The sequence below is a fragment of the Pseudophryne corroboree genome, chromosome 4 (assembly GCF_028390025.1).
Source record: "Pseudophryne corroboree isolate aPseCor3 chromosome 4, aPseCor3.hap2, whole genome shotgun sequence".
Classification (NCBI taxonomy): Eukaryota; Metazoa; Chordata; class Amphibia; order Anura; family Myobatrachidae; genus Pseudophryne; species Pseudophryne corroboree.
In genome coordinates, this window is record NC_086447.1 from 199755178 (window position 1) to 199767753 (window position 12576).

The following is a 12576-nucleotide window of genomic DNA, read 5'->3' on the forward strand; positions in this document are numbered from 1 at the left end:
TTTAGAATCGGTCTCACCGAGCCGTCCGGCTTCGGTACCACAACAGTGTGGAATAATACCCCTCCTGCAACAGGGAACGGGGTATCTTGATTATCACCTGCTGGGAATACAGCTTGTGAATGGCTTCCAAAACTGTCTCCCGGTCAGAAGGAGACATCGGTAAAGCAGACTTTAGGAAACGGCGAGGGGGAGACGTCTCTAATTCTAATTTGTACCCCTGAGATATCACCTGAAGGATCCAGGGGTCTACTTGCGAGTGAGCCCACTGCGCGCTGAAATTCATTGAGACGGGCCCCCCACCTTGCCTGATTCTGCTTGTAAAGCCCCAGCGTATACTGAGGGCTTGGCAGAGGCGGGAGAGGGTTTCTGTTCCTGGGAACTGGCTGATTTCTGCAGCCTTTTTCCTCTCCCTCTGTCACGGGGCAGAAATGAGGAACCTTGTCCACGAAAAGACTGCGCCTGATAATACGGCGTCTTCTCATGTTGAGAGGCGACCTGGGGTACAAACGTGGAATTCCCAGCTGTTGCCGTGGCCACCAGGTCTGAAAGACCGACCCCAAATAACTCCTCCCCTTAATAAAGCAATACTTCCAAATGCCGTTTGGAATACGCATCACCTGACCACTGACGTGTCCATAACCCTCTACTGGTAGAAATGGACAACGCGCTTAGACTTGATGCCAGTCGGCAAATATTCCGCTGTGCATCACGCATATATAGAAATGCATCTTTTAAATGCTCTATAGGCAAAAATATACTGTCCCTATCTAGGGTATCAATATTTTCAGTCAGGGAATCCGACCATGCCAACCCAGCACTGCACATCCAGGCTGAGGCGATTGCTGGTCGCAGTATAACACCAGTATGTGTGTAAATACCTTTTAGGATACCCTCCTGCTTTCTATCAGCAGGATCCTTAAGGGCGGCCATCTCAGGCGAAGGTAGAGCCCTTACAAGCGTGTGAGCGCTTTATCCACCCTAGGGGGTGTTTCCCAACGCACCCTAACCTCTGGCGGGAAAGGATATAATGCCAATAACATTTTAGAAATTATCAGTTGTTATCGGGGGAAACCCACGCATCATCACACACCTCATTTAATTTCTCAGATTCAGGAAAACTACAGGTAGTTTCTCCTCACCGAACATAATACCCCTTTTTTTGGTGGTACTCGTATTATCAGAAATGTGTAAAACATTTTTCATTGCCTCAATCATGTAACGTGTGGCCCTACTGGAAGTCACATTCGTCTCTTCACCGTCGACACTGGAGTCAGTATCCGTGTCGGCGTCTATATCTGTCATCTGAGGTAACGGGCGCTTTAGAGCCCCTGACGGCCTATGAGACGTCTGGACAGGCACAAGCTGAGTAGCCGGCTGTCTCATGTCAACCACTGTCTTTTATACAGAGCTGACACTGTCACGTAATTCCTTCCAACAGTTCATCCACTCAGGTGTCGACCCCCTAGGGGGTGACATCACTATTACAGGCAATCTGCTCCATCTCCACATCATTTTTCTCCTCATACATGTCGACACAAAAGTACCGACATACAGCACACACACAGGGAATGCTCTGATAGAGGACAGGACCCCACTAGCCCTTTGGGGAGACAGAGGGAGAGTTTGCCAGCACACACCAGAGCGCTATATATATACAGGGATAACCTTATATAAGTGTTTTTCCCCTTATAGCTGCTGTATAGTTAATACTGCGCCTAATTAGTGCCCCCCTCTCTTTTTTAACCCTTTCTGTAGTGTAGTGACTGTAGGGGAGAGCCAGGGAGCTTCCCTCCAACGGAGCTGTGAGGGAAAATGGCGCCAGTGTGCTGAGGAGATAAGGCCGCCGATAAGGGGGCGGAGCCTATCACCCGTTTTTCTATGTATTCTGGCAGGGGTTAAATGCATCCATATAGCCCAGGAGCTATATGTGATGCATTTTTTGCCATCCAAGGTGTTTTTATTGCGTCTCAGGGCGCCCCCCCCCCCAGTGCCCTGCACCCTCAGTGACCGAAGTGTGAAGTGTGCTGAGAGCAATGGCGCACAGCTGCAGTGCTGTGCGCTACCTTGTTGAAGACAGGACGTCTTCTGCCGCCGATTTTCCGGACCTCTTCTGCCTTCTGGCTCTGTAAGGGGGCCGGCGGCGCGGCTCTGGGACCCATCCAGGCTGGGCCTGTGATCGTCCCTCTGGAGCTAATGTCCAGTAGCCTAAGAAGCCCAATCCACTCTGCACGCAGGTGAGTTCGCTTCTTCTCCCCTTAGTCCCTCGATGCAGTGAGCCTGTTGCCAGCAGGTCTCACTGAAAATAAAAAACCTAATCTAAAACTTTCACTAAGAAGCTCAGGAGAGCCCCTAGTGTGCACCCTTCTCGTTCGGGCACAGAGATCTAACTGAGGCTTGGAGGAGGGTCATAGGGGGAGGAGCCAGTGCACACCAGATAGTCCTAAAGCTTTCTTTAGATGTGCCCAGTCTCCTGCGGAGCCGCTATTCCCCATGGTCCTTACGGAGTCCCCAGCATCCACTTAGGACGTTAGAGAAAATACTATACAGAGAGCTAGAACAGGGCCTGCAGACAACTGCACATTATTAGGGAAGATAAGTGTCTGGAGATCTATTTGATTACGAGAAGGAAGAGACCCCAGTGGGTGGATCAAATGGATTTTATCTGATGAAACAGGTTTTAAAAGTACTTCACTAGTGTGCCCAGTACGGGTCTGGGACTCCGAGTCTACAACAAAAAGGTCGACACACCTTAGGTCGCCGCCAATTGGTCGATACCTTAGGTCGACATAGACAAAGGTCGACATGTTTTTTATGTTTTTTTGGTGTCGTTTTCTTCGTAGAGTGACCGGGAACCCCAATTAGTGCACCACTTCGCTCGCCATGCTTCGGGCATGGTGCCTTCGCTTGGCACAGACTACCGTTCCAATCGTAGTCCACGTGGATCGTTAAGTATGAAAAGGTTCCAAAAAAGAAAAAAAATCATGAAAAACTCATGTCGACCTTTTGTCCATGTTGACCTAAGGTGTGTCGACCTGGAGTCCAGATACCGACCAGTACACAGTCAGCAACTTTGCATGTGGCTACTATAGGAATAAGATGCAAAATTTCAGCTAAAGTACGGAAATCGCTACATGTGGTGGAACATCTAAGGTATGGTACACTGTACATTTGGCCAGAGGTTCCCAAACGCCGCCATTACAGTCCAAGTCTTAAGGATATCCATGCTTGAAAACAAGTGGCTTAATTAGTACCTCAGTCATTTTTATTTATTATCTGGGCTCAAGCATGGATATTTTTAAAAACTGTACTGTAATGGTGAAGTTTGGGAACCTCTGCATTAGGTGATATATTGGACTATATATACTGCTCAGACGCAGATCAGAACAATGTAACATTCATACCACATAGTGTGTACCCGCGAATGCATGCTCCCTGCAGTTCTACCAACTGATGTGCTGCATGTCAGATAGGCATACGGCACTGATGACAGCGGCATGATAAGGGTAAGGATAAATTGTATAGTCGTACACTATTATTATCCTTTATTTATATGGCGCCACAAGGGTTCCGCAGTGCCCAATTACAGAGTACATAAACAAATAATCAAACAGGAAAACAGCAACTTAAGGCCAGTACTCACTGGCAGATGTGGGGAGAGATGTGTGCTGAGCGAACCGCTCAGCACACATCTCTCCAGCCGCTCAGCACAGCGCGATGTGTGCCGAGAGTGCGGGGGGAGCGGGGGGCGCTCATTTCACCCAGCGGGTGAAGTGAGATACCCGCTACATTGGCCTGCATGCAGGTCAATCTAGCACCAGCGATAGCGATGTGCGGGGCTGCGCATCGCTATCGCTGTGAGGAGTACACACGGAGAGATCACTGCTTAAAATCTAAGCAATCTAGTCAGATTGCTTAGATTTTAAGCAGCGATCGCTCCGTGAGTACCCCCCTTAACAGTTGACGACAATATAGGACAAGTACAGGGTACATAAACATAGCTACATCAGCAGATGACACTGGAATAAGTATCAGGTGGCAGAAGACTGCTAGATTTGGTGCAGTTGAAACTTATTAAAGTATGAAAAAGGAGAAGCACATGAGGAAAGAGGGTCCTACTCGTGAGAGCTTACATTCTAAAGGGGAGGGGTAGACAGGGTACAGAGAGCACGTGGAACAGAGGATTAGGATGAGATTTTGCTGGGTTTCATGAAGAAGTGGATCTTGAGAGCCCGTTTGAAGTTTTGTAGATAGGTGGAGAGTCTGAGGGGGAGAGGTAGGGAATTCCATAGAAATGGAGCAGCACGTGAAAAATCTTGGGAGGTAGGAATGGAAGTAATCCATAGGCAGGAGAGTCGGCGTGCATTAGCAGAGCGAAGAGGACGAGTGGGAGTGTAAAGGGAGATAAGGTCAGACATGTAGATGGGAGAGGAGTGGGTGAGGGCTTTGTAAGTGAGAAGCTTAAAATCAATTCTGAAAGGGAAGGGGAGCCAGTGAAGGTCTAGTAGGAGAGGAGAGGTGGACGTAGTGTTTTTGGTGAGGAAAATTAGCTGGGCAGCAGCATTGAGGATAGATTGGAGTGGAGAGAGGTATTTGTCAGGAAAACCAGTCAGGAGGAGATTACAGTAGTCCAGTCTGGAGATGACCAGTAAGCGGATAAGTGTCTTATACCACTTTCAGACAGATAAGTCTGAAAGTCCAGGCAATTACTCGGCATTTCAGTGCCAGGTCGTTTTGCCGGGACCTGCCTGACCACCCCTTTCACACAGACATGCAAATTAGCGGGTCGAAAATTTCGACCCGGTAATTTGCATATCAACACGGGTATTTTGTCTGTGTGAAAGAGTCAACCCGTGTCATAATTCCCGTGTCTCCGACCCTGGTAAATTCCTGGGCCGAAGTCCCGGGAATTACAACACGGGTTGATCCTTTCACACAGAAAAAGGACCCGCATGTTTCATGAAATTACCGGGTGGAACTGCTTCACCCGGTAATTTCATTTTCTGTCTGAAAGGGGTATTAGTAGCAGCCTGGGCCAGAAAGGGTCTGATCATGGAAATATTTTTTAGATAAAAACGGCAGGTTTGCAAGAGGTGCTGAATGTGTGGATTGAAGGAGAGGGAGGAGTGAAGGATTACTCCAAGACAGCGCACTTGGGGGCAAGAGGAGATAGTAGTGCCATCAATAAATAGTGAGATTGTAGGAGGTGAGGTTATGCGGGAGGGAGGGAAGATGATCAGCTCGGTCTTAGACATGTTAAGCTTAAGAAAGCGCTGGGACATCCAAAAAGAGATAGCAGAGAGACAGTTGGAGATATGAGTGAGGAGAGCAGGGGAGAGGTTCGGAGAGCAAAGATAGATTTGAGTGTCATTAGCATAGAGATGATATTGGAAACCAAAAGAACTGAGCTTACCTAGTGAGGACATAGAGAGAGAAAAGAAGAGGACCAAGGACAGAACCTTGGGGTACACCTACAGTTAGTGTAAGGGAGGTGGAGTCATGAGAGGAGACAGAGAATGAACGGTCAGAGAAGTAGGAAGACAGCCAAGAGAGGGCAGTATCATGCAGACCAATGGAGTGAAGGATTTGCAGTAGGAGAGGGTGGTCCACAGTGTCAAAAGCAGCAGAGAGATCAAGAAGAATAAGTAGAGAGTAGTGTCCCTTAGATTTAGCAACATAGAGGTCACTGCACACTTTTGTAAGGGCAGTTTCAGTGGAGAGGACGGAAGCCATACTGGAATGGGTCAAGCAGTGAGTGTGAGGAAAGAAAGGAAGGCGGTTGCAGACAATACGCTCAAGGAATTTGGAGGCAAAAGGGAGGAGAGAGATGGGTCGGTAGTTGGAGAGAGTGTTTGGATCAAGGGTAGGTTTTTAAGAATAGGAGAGATGAGTGCATGCTTGAAGGCAGAGGGAACAGTGCCTGATGAGAGGGAGAGATTGAGAAGGTGGGAAAGATGGGAACAGGCAGAAGGAGAGAGGTAGCGGTGGAGGCGATAGGGTCATGTGGGGAGGTGGTGAGGGAACAGGAACGAATGAGGGCCATGACTTCCTCACCTGATGCATGGGTGAAAGTTGGCAGAGTTGGTGAGAGGGATAAGTAGGGGTGGTAAGGGATGGGAGGAGGCTGGATGCTGATGGTCTGATGTGATGTCCTGACGTATGAAGTCAATTTTGAATGTGAAGTAAGTGGCAAAGTCAAGAGTAGAAAGTGAGGAAGGGAGATGAATTGGAGGTGGGCAGAGTCAGTTGAGAGTGGAAAAGAGGCGCCAGGGGTTGGAAGACTGGGAGGAGATGGGGGTCTTGAAGTATGACTGTTTAGCAAGAGAAAGGGCAGCACTGAAGGAGAGCATACGTTTGAAATGGAGGCAGTCTGCCTTAGAGCGTGATTTCCTCCAGTGTCGCTCAGCAGTACGTGAGCATTTTTGCAGATATCTGGTGCATTTGGTGTGCAAAGGTTGAGGTGTTAATTTGCGAGGGAGAATAGTGGTTGGTGGAGCAACAGAGTCAAGAGCAGAAGTAAGGGATGCATTGTATATGGAAGTGGCTTGTTCAGGGCATGAGAGAGAGAGAAGCGAGTCAAACAGGGAGGAAAGTAATGTGGTGTCAATAGCCTCAATGTTACACTTAGTGATGGTAGCCTTAGGCGGTAGAGATGGGGAAGCAGAGAGATAGGTTGAAATAGAACAGGTGGTGGTCAGAGAGGGGAAATGGGCAGTTGGAGAAATCAGAAATATCACAACAGTGAGTGAAGAGCAGATCCAGTAAACTCCCATTCACATGGGAGGGTGAGGAGGTCCACTGGGAGAGACCAAGTGAAGAGGTGAGGTTAAGGGGTTTAGAGGCAGGGAATTGTGTGGGTATATTGGATATGGATGTTGAAATAGCCTAGGATAATGGAGGGAATGTCAGAAGAGAGAAAGCCAGGTAGCAAAGTTGTCAAATTTGGAAGCAATGCCGGGGGGCAGTAAATGACAGCTACTCTGAGATGGACTGGTTGGAAGAGGCGTATACTATGGACCTCAACTGTAGAAATTGTAAGGGATGGTTCTGGTGGTAGTAGTAGCTAGAAGGTAAGAGGATCCCAGGTCGGGGTGTGAATGTGAGGCCCCCAGCAGAGAGAGCAGCAGGAGAAGTGGTGTCACTAGATCATGCACTATGTATGGCCGAGCAATATATCATTCCATCAGTCCTCAGGTCAGCTGGGACACACCTCGTCCTGATATGTACCCAACCTAAGTCTCCCGCCATATGGATGAGGACACATCTGTAGCTGACAGGTTAATTTTAACGCTGAGGCAACTAAGGGTCCATAACCATCTGTGGAGTTTTCACACATATTTTGTAATGTTCAGCAACAAAAAGGCAATTATGGAGTTATGGAGTATGTGTTTACCAGGTACTTTATTGCATTTCTTAGTCTTGGCAAACAGAACCAGCAAACTCATGATTTCTGACACTAACCTTTAGGAAAGTTTAGCAAAACAACATATCAATGCAGCACTATAAAGCCAATCATACCGCAATACTTGTTGGGTCTAGCCAGCAAACATTCACATACAGCACATCACCTGTCTCTGAGATGCTGCAAAAATAATACGTTCAGTTGCGTTGTACTCAATGGTAACGGCATGTGTCACAAATTGTATTACTTTTTGTACAAATATTAAAGACCATTACATAACACAGCATACCCATGAAATAAGTACATAATACAATCCATGTCAACCAGTGACCTACCATAAGTGAGTAGCCAACAGTATACTTCCATTGCAATACAGTACTAGTGACAGAAGAGAGAGAGTGTGTGTGTGTGTGTGTGTGTGTGTGTGTGTGTGTGTGTGTGTATACACACATACGCAGGTATGGATTAGAGTGCCACCAGAGCATATGTCTGGGATGTGTGCTGCAGATCCCCACTCAGAAGCACATGTGTGCCTAGCCTTCTGCTTGCCAGTGCCTCTATATGCCCATAGGTGGTAATCTGCCCAGCTCCCCAGGCAAAGGCTCCCCGGCCACCAGGCAGCCCCCGGGGTAACAGATCCCACCACCACACCAGTAATACCACTGTACCTCTCTCACAGCTTCTCACCCGAAGCGAGTCCACAAGCCCAGCAACAACACAAGATGGCTGACGCCACGCACCGTCACCTGACGACTCCACGCCTCGCGTGAGCAGTGACAGTGCAGCGTGCTCGGCCAGCACTCCAGCAGCACCCCTTCCCTGCACTAGTAGAGACAGACGGGATACTTCACGCACGGCTCGTCACCCAGCCGAATGAGGAACTCACGTGATCGTAACTGGCCTAGACTCTCTGACCGGCCATATTGGATGTGGGTAAAACGCCCATAGATTGCGTTCCCCAGTATACAGTAGGCCGAGGGAATGTATCGATAAACACTTCGCTGCACAAACGATGGTGTCATAAATATGACTTGTTTAATTCTTATTTAAAACTTATATGAAAATGGGGACAGGCGTGAGCTGCGCTGCGTGGCTGTATTGGTAACACGACGTTGCAGGTAGTACCGTTGAACGTGTAATGTGTTACTGCTAATGCTCATCACTGCTGACAATGAAGATTCCCACATGAAATCGGGACAAATTAAGCCCCGCCCTTTAGTCGACTTAACCTAACGAGAAAGTCCTATTTGGGTGTTTCAAACCACGCCCACTGTACTGCAAACTCCACCCCTTCTGAATCCCGAAAAGTTGCAGTGCAATAGTTACTGCAATAGTGAGAGCCAGTCATCTTATCTGCTGCTGACGCTACAGGAACTCGGTCTGAGGCTGATGCTGACAGAGAGTATAGGCCAGTGGTTCCCAAACTTTTTGGAATCATTACGCCCTAGAGCATCAGAATTATTTTCACGGGAGCCCCAGGACAAAAGCTTCTTATTGAGAAATTTAGAAAGAAATATTAAATGAAGTAAATTGTGTTTATATGTCATCCATAAGTTCAATTATGTGGTGAGGGACAAGATTTGCTTCTGTTTGTCCACATATTTTATGATTTGCAGCCACCAGCACTGGTTTTGCCTATTACATTGACCATAAATAATTTAATTGGTCCTGGACCACCAACCCAGGGCACCCCTGCAAGTGTCCCGAGGCACCCCAGGGTGCCCAGGCACACAGTTTGGGAACCACTGGTATAGGCAATGGCATTCACTGAGGGAAGCTATAGCAAGTAACCATAATTCCACCTTATTGCATGTAGCAGCCCAAGTGATGGTGACACAGGTGGGAAGGCACAAGTAGAAGTGCACAATGATGTGCGAGAGTGGCAGCGCCTTAAGCAGGGGTGTGCAGCCGCACAGGAGGGGACGGGTCATTCGGGGGCGAACGCAAAGCGGCATTTGTACACATTGATTAATGTTTTCGCACTGCATGCGTATATTTTCACGTGCTGCACCACTTCTTTGGAATTCCCTACCTCTCCCCCTCAGACTCTCCACCTCTCTACATCTACAAAACTTCAAACGGGCTCTCAAGACCCACTTCTTCACCAAACCCAGCCAAATCTCATCCTAACCCTCTGTTCCACGCTCTCTATGTACCCCATCTGTGTCACCCCTGTCTGTCTACCCCTCCCCTTTAGAATGTAAGCTCTCACGAGCAGGGCCCTCTTCCCTCATGTGCTTATCCTTTTTTACTTTAATAATCTTCAACTGTACCACATCCAGCAGTCTTCTGCCACCTGATACTTATTCCAGTGTCACCTGCTGATGTAACTATGTTTATTTACCCTGTACTTGTCCTATACTGTCATCAACTGTAAGTTGCTGTTTTCCTGTTTGATTATTTGTTTATGTACTCTGTAATTGGGCGCTGCAGAACCCTTGTGGCGCCATATAAATAAAGGATGATAATAATAATAATAATAATAATATGCCGCAGTACGCATAAGCAATGAGTCGCATGTGCGGTCACAGCAAGATTTTAGATGCAAAGTGAATGACAGGAAGTAAGCGTTTGAGGGTGGTAACGGGGAGTGGTCATGCGAACGCAGGCGTGTCATGTATATACTCACAGCAGTGATCACATTTGCTACTGGAGAGGGCTGTATGTCCCGGAAGAGCAGCTCAGCCTATGTGTCTTCAGAGGTACTAGGCTCTGCGTGACAGCCCGATCTGTGAAAATGTTACCGATGTTTCTGCACTCATGCGGTGCCATACGCAAAGATGCAATCGCAGTGGGCGTCCTTTTGCATAGGTTAGCTTCTGCCCATATTAGCATATAATCAAAACTGCATACGGCAAATTATTGCAACAGGAGCAGGAAGAACAACCGCACCTTAATGACCCCCAGGGTGGGACAGTCTGGGGCGGTAACAGCCGTACTTGCCCCCTGCTGCAGGCAGCCCCTTCTACTGGCTCACGGCTTCTGGACTGAAAAAAATTACAGTGATAAAAAATGTAGGACAAGTATATGCTATATAAACATTGCTGACTTGGTGTCGATGTAGGAGTGTGGAGTAGAAAATAGTCTAAGGGCGGTATTCAATTACCTGCGGCCACTGACCGCTGGTAATTGTCTCGCCGGGGGCTATACAATTAGCCCCGATAAGCCAGCACGAGATGCAGCTTATCAGGAATTTTCAAATCACCGAAAGCAGCTGAGTGGACGACAAAACACACAGGTTTCACTAAAATTGTGTGTTTTCGTAAGAAATGTTTTTCTTTCTTTGTACAGCTGCAAAAGACACAAGGAAGGCTTCAACAGTGTCCAACTCACAATCAGGCCCTATGAGGAGGGATCCCGCCCACCTTGACAGACCCCATTAGGGCTGCTTCCATAAATTTCCCAAGCTAGTTTTCCATCTTAATCTGCCCCTGCAGCTAGCCACCCCTAATCATAGTACCACTACCCCATACTGCCACTCAGTGAACTAATAATAGACTAATAATTCTCTGCTGGGAGAATACATGCTGTGCGCGGTTTCTATTCACAGTAACGGAAGAGTCTGAGGGCAGTTCAGCATCTCAGAGACTGCCGAGCACGCCCCCACAGTCATGAGAAAGGGGTGCTGCAAAGCTCCGCCTCTTTTACATGAGGCTCTGCCCCTTTGCGGTCACAGGTGCGCCTTTGGCGTGCACAGTATCCCACTCCACGAGCTACTAATGTAGGAAAGTGTGGTAGTACCATGTGTTTGACTTGGGTCACGGACATGGGCATCAGGTTAGTTGTCACACTATTCTTGCTGTACACGTGTACAGTATTTAAAATTAAAGAGAATTATTATTTGGTTTTTCATAGTTGGCGACCTTCTGGCTGACAGCCTTGAGTCGCTGTATAAATGTGACCTCTTATAACTGATGGCCTTCAGACTGTCTGCTGTATAAATGTGACCCTTATAACTGATGGCTTTCAGACTGTCGGCTATATAAATGTGACCATTATAACTGATGGCCTTCAGACTGTCTCCTGTATAAATGTGACCTCTTATAACTGATGGCCTTCAGACTGTCTGCTGTATAAATGTGACCCTTATAACTGATGGCCTTCAGACTGTCGGCTGTTTAAATGTGACCCTTATAACTGATGGCTTTCAGACTGTCTGCTGTATAAATGTGACCCTTATAACTGATGGCCTTCAGACTGTCTCCTGTATAAATGTGACCTCTTATAACTGATGGCCTTCAGACTGTCTGCTGTATAAATGTGACCCTTATAACTGATGGCCTTCAGACTGTCGGCTGTATAAATGTGACCCTTATAACTGATGGCTTTCAGACTGTCGGCTGTATAAATGTGACCCTTATAACTGATGGCCTTCAGACTGTCTCCTGTATAAATGTGACCTCTTATAACTGATGGCCTTCAGACTGTCTGCTGTATAAATGTGACCCTTCTAACTGATGGCCTTCAGACTGTCGGCTGTTTAAATGTGACCCTTATAACTGATGGCTTTCAGACTGTCGGCTATATAAATGTGACCCTTATAACTGATGGCCTTCAGACTGTCTGCTTTTTAAATGTGACCCTTATAACTGATGGCTTTCAGACTGTCTGCTGTATAAATGTGACCCTTATAACTGATGGCCTTCAGACTGTCTCCTGTATAAATGTGACCTCTTATAACTGATGGCCTTCAGACTGTCTGCTGTATAAATGTGACCCTTATAACTGATGGCCTTCAGACTGTCGGCTGTATAAATGTGACCCTTATAACTGATGGCTTTCAGACTGTCTGCTGTATAAATGTGACCATTATAACTGATGGCCTTCAGACTGTCGGCTGTATAAATGTGACCCTTATAACTGATGGCTTTCAGACTGTCGGCTGTATAAATGTGACCCTTATAACTGATGGCCTTCAGACTGTCGGCTGTTTAAATGTGACCCTTATAACTGATGGCTTTCAGACTGTCTGCTGTATAAATGTGACCCTTATAACTGATGGCCTTCAGACTGTCTCCTGTATTAATGTGACCTTGTCACTGACCTGGGTTCGGATTGTTGAGAACTCGGGGGTTCTTCCGATGGTCGGGAAGAGGAACCACAGCTGGGCCGGAGCAGGGAGGGCCGGATGTAGGTTTTCCTCATGCAGAACTAGCCGTAGTAACTGGCGTGCAATG

At 47.4% G+C, this 12576-nt stretch overlaps 1 protein-coding gene across 13 annotated transcripts in view; it reads right to left on the minus strand.

The window, feature by feature from the left end:
* GIGYF2 (GRB10 interacting GYF protein 2) overlaps positions 1 to 8252 on the minus strand; it is a 452656-nt gene extending 444404 nt beyond the window's left edge. For 6 of the 13 annotated variants that reach the window (XM_063915746.1, XM_063915737.1, XM_063915739.1 and 3 more), the window contains exon 1: positions 8068 to 8252. The gene's annotated coding sequence lies outside the window, so the exon portion shown is untranslated. The remainder of the gene's footprint in view (positions 1 to 8067) is intronic. The other 7 variants (XM_063915748.1, XM_063915744.1, XM_063915745.1 and 4 more) reach the window with 2 other exon arrangements.
* Positions 8253 to 12576: the final 4324 nt, after the last annotated feature.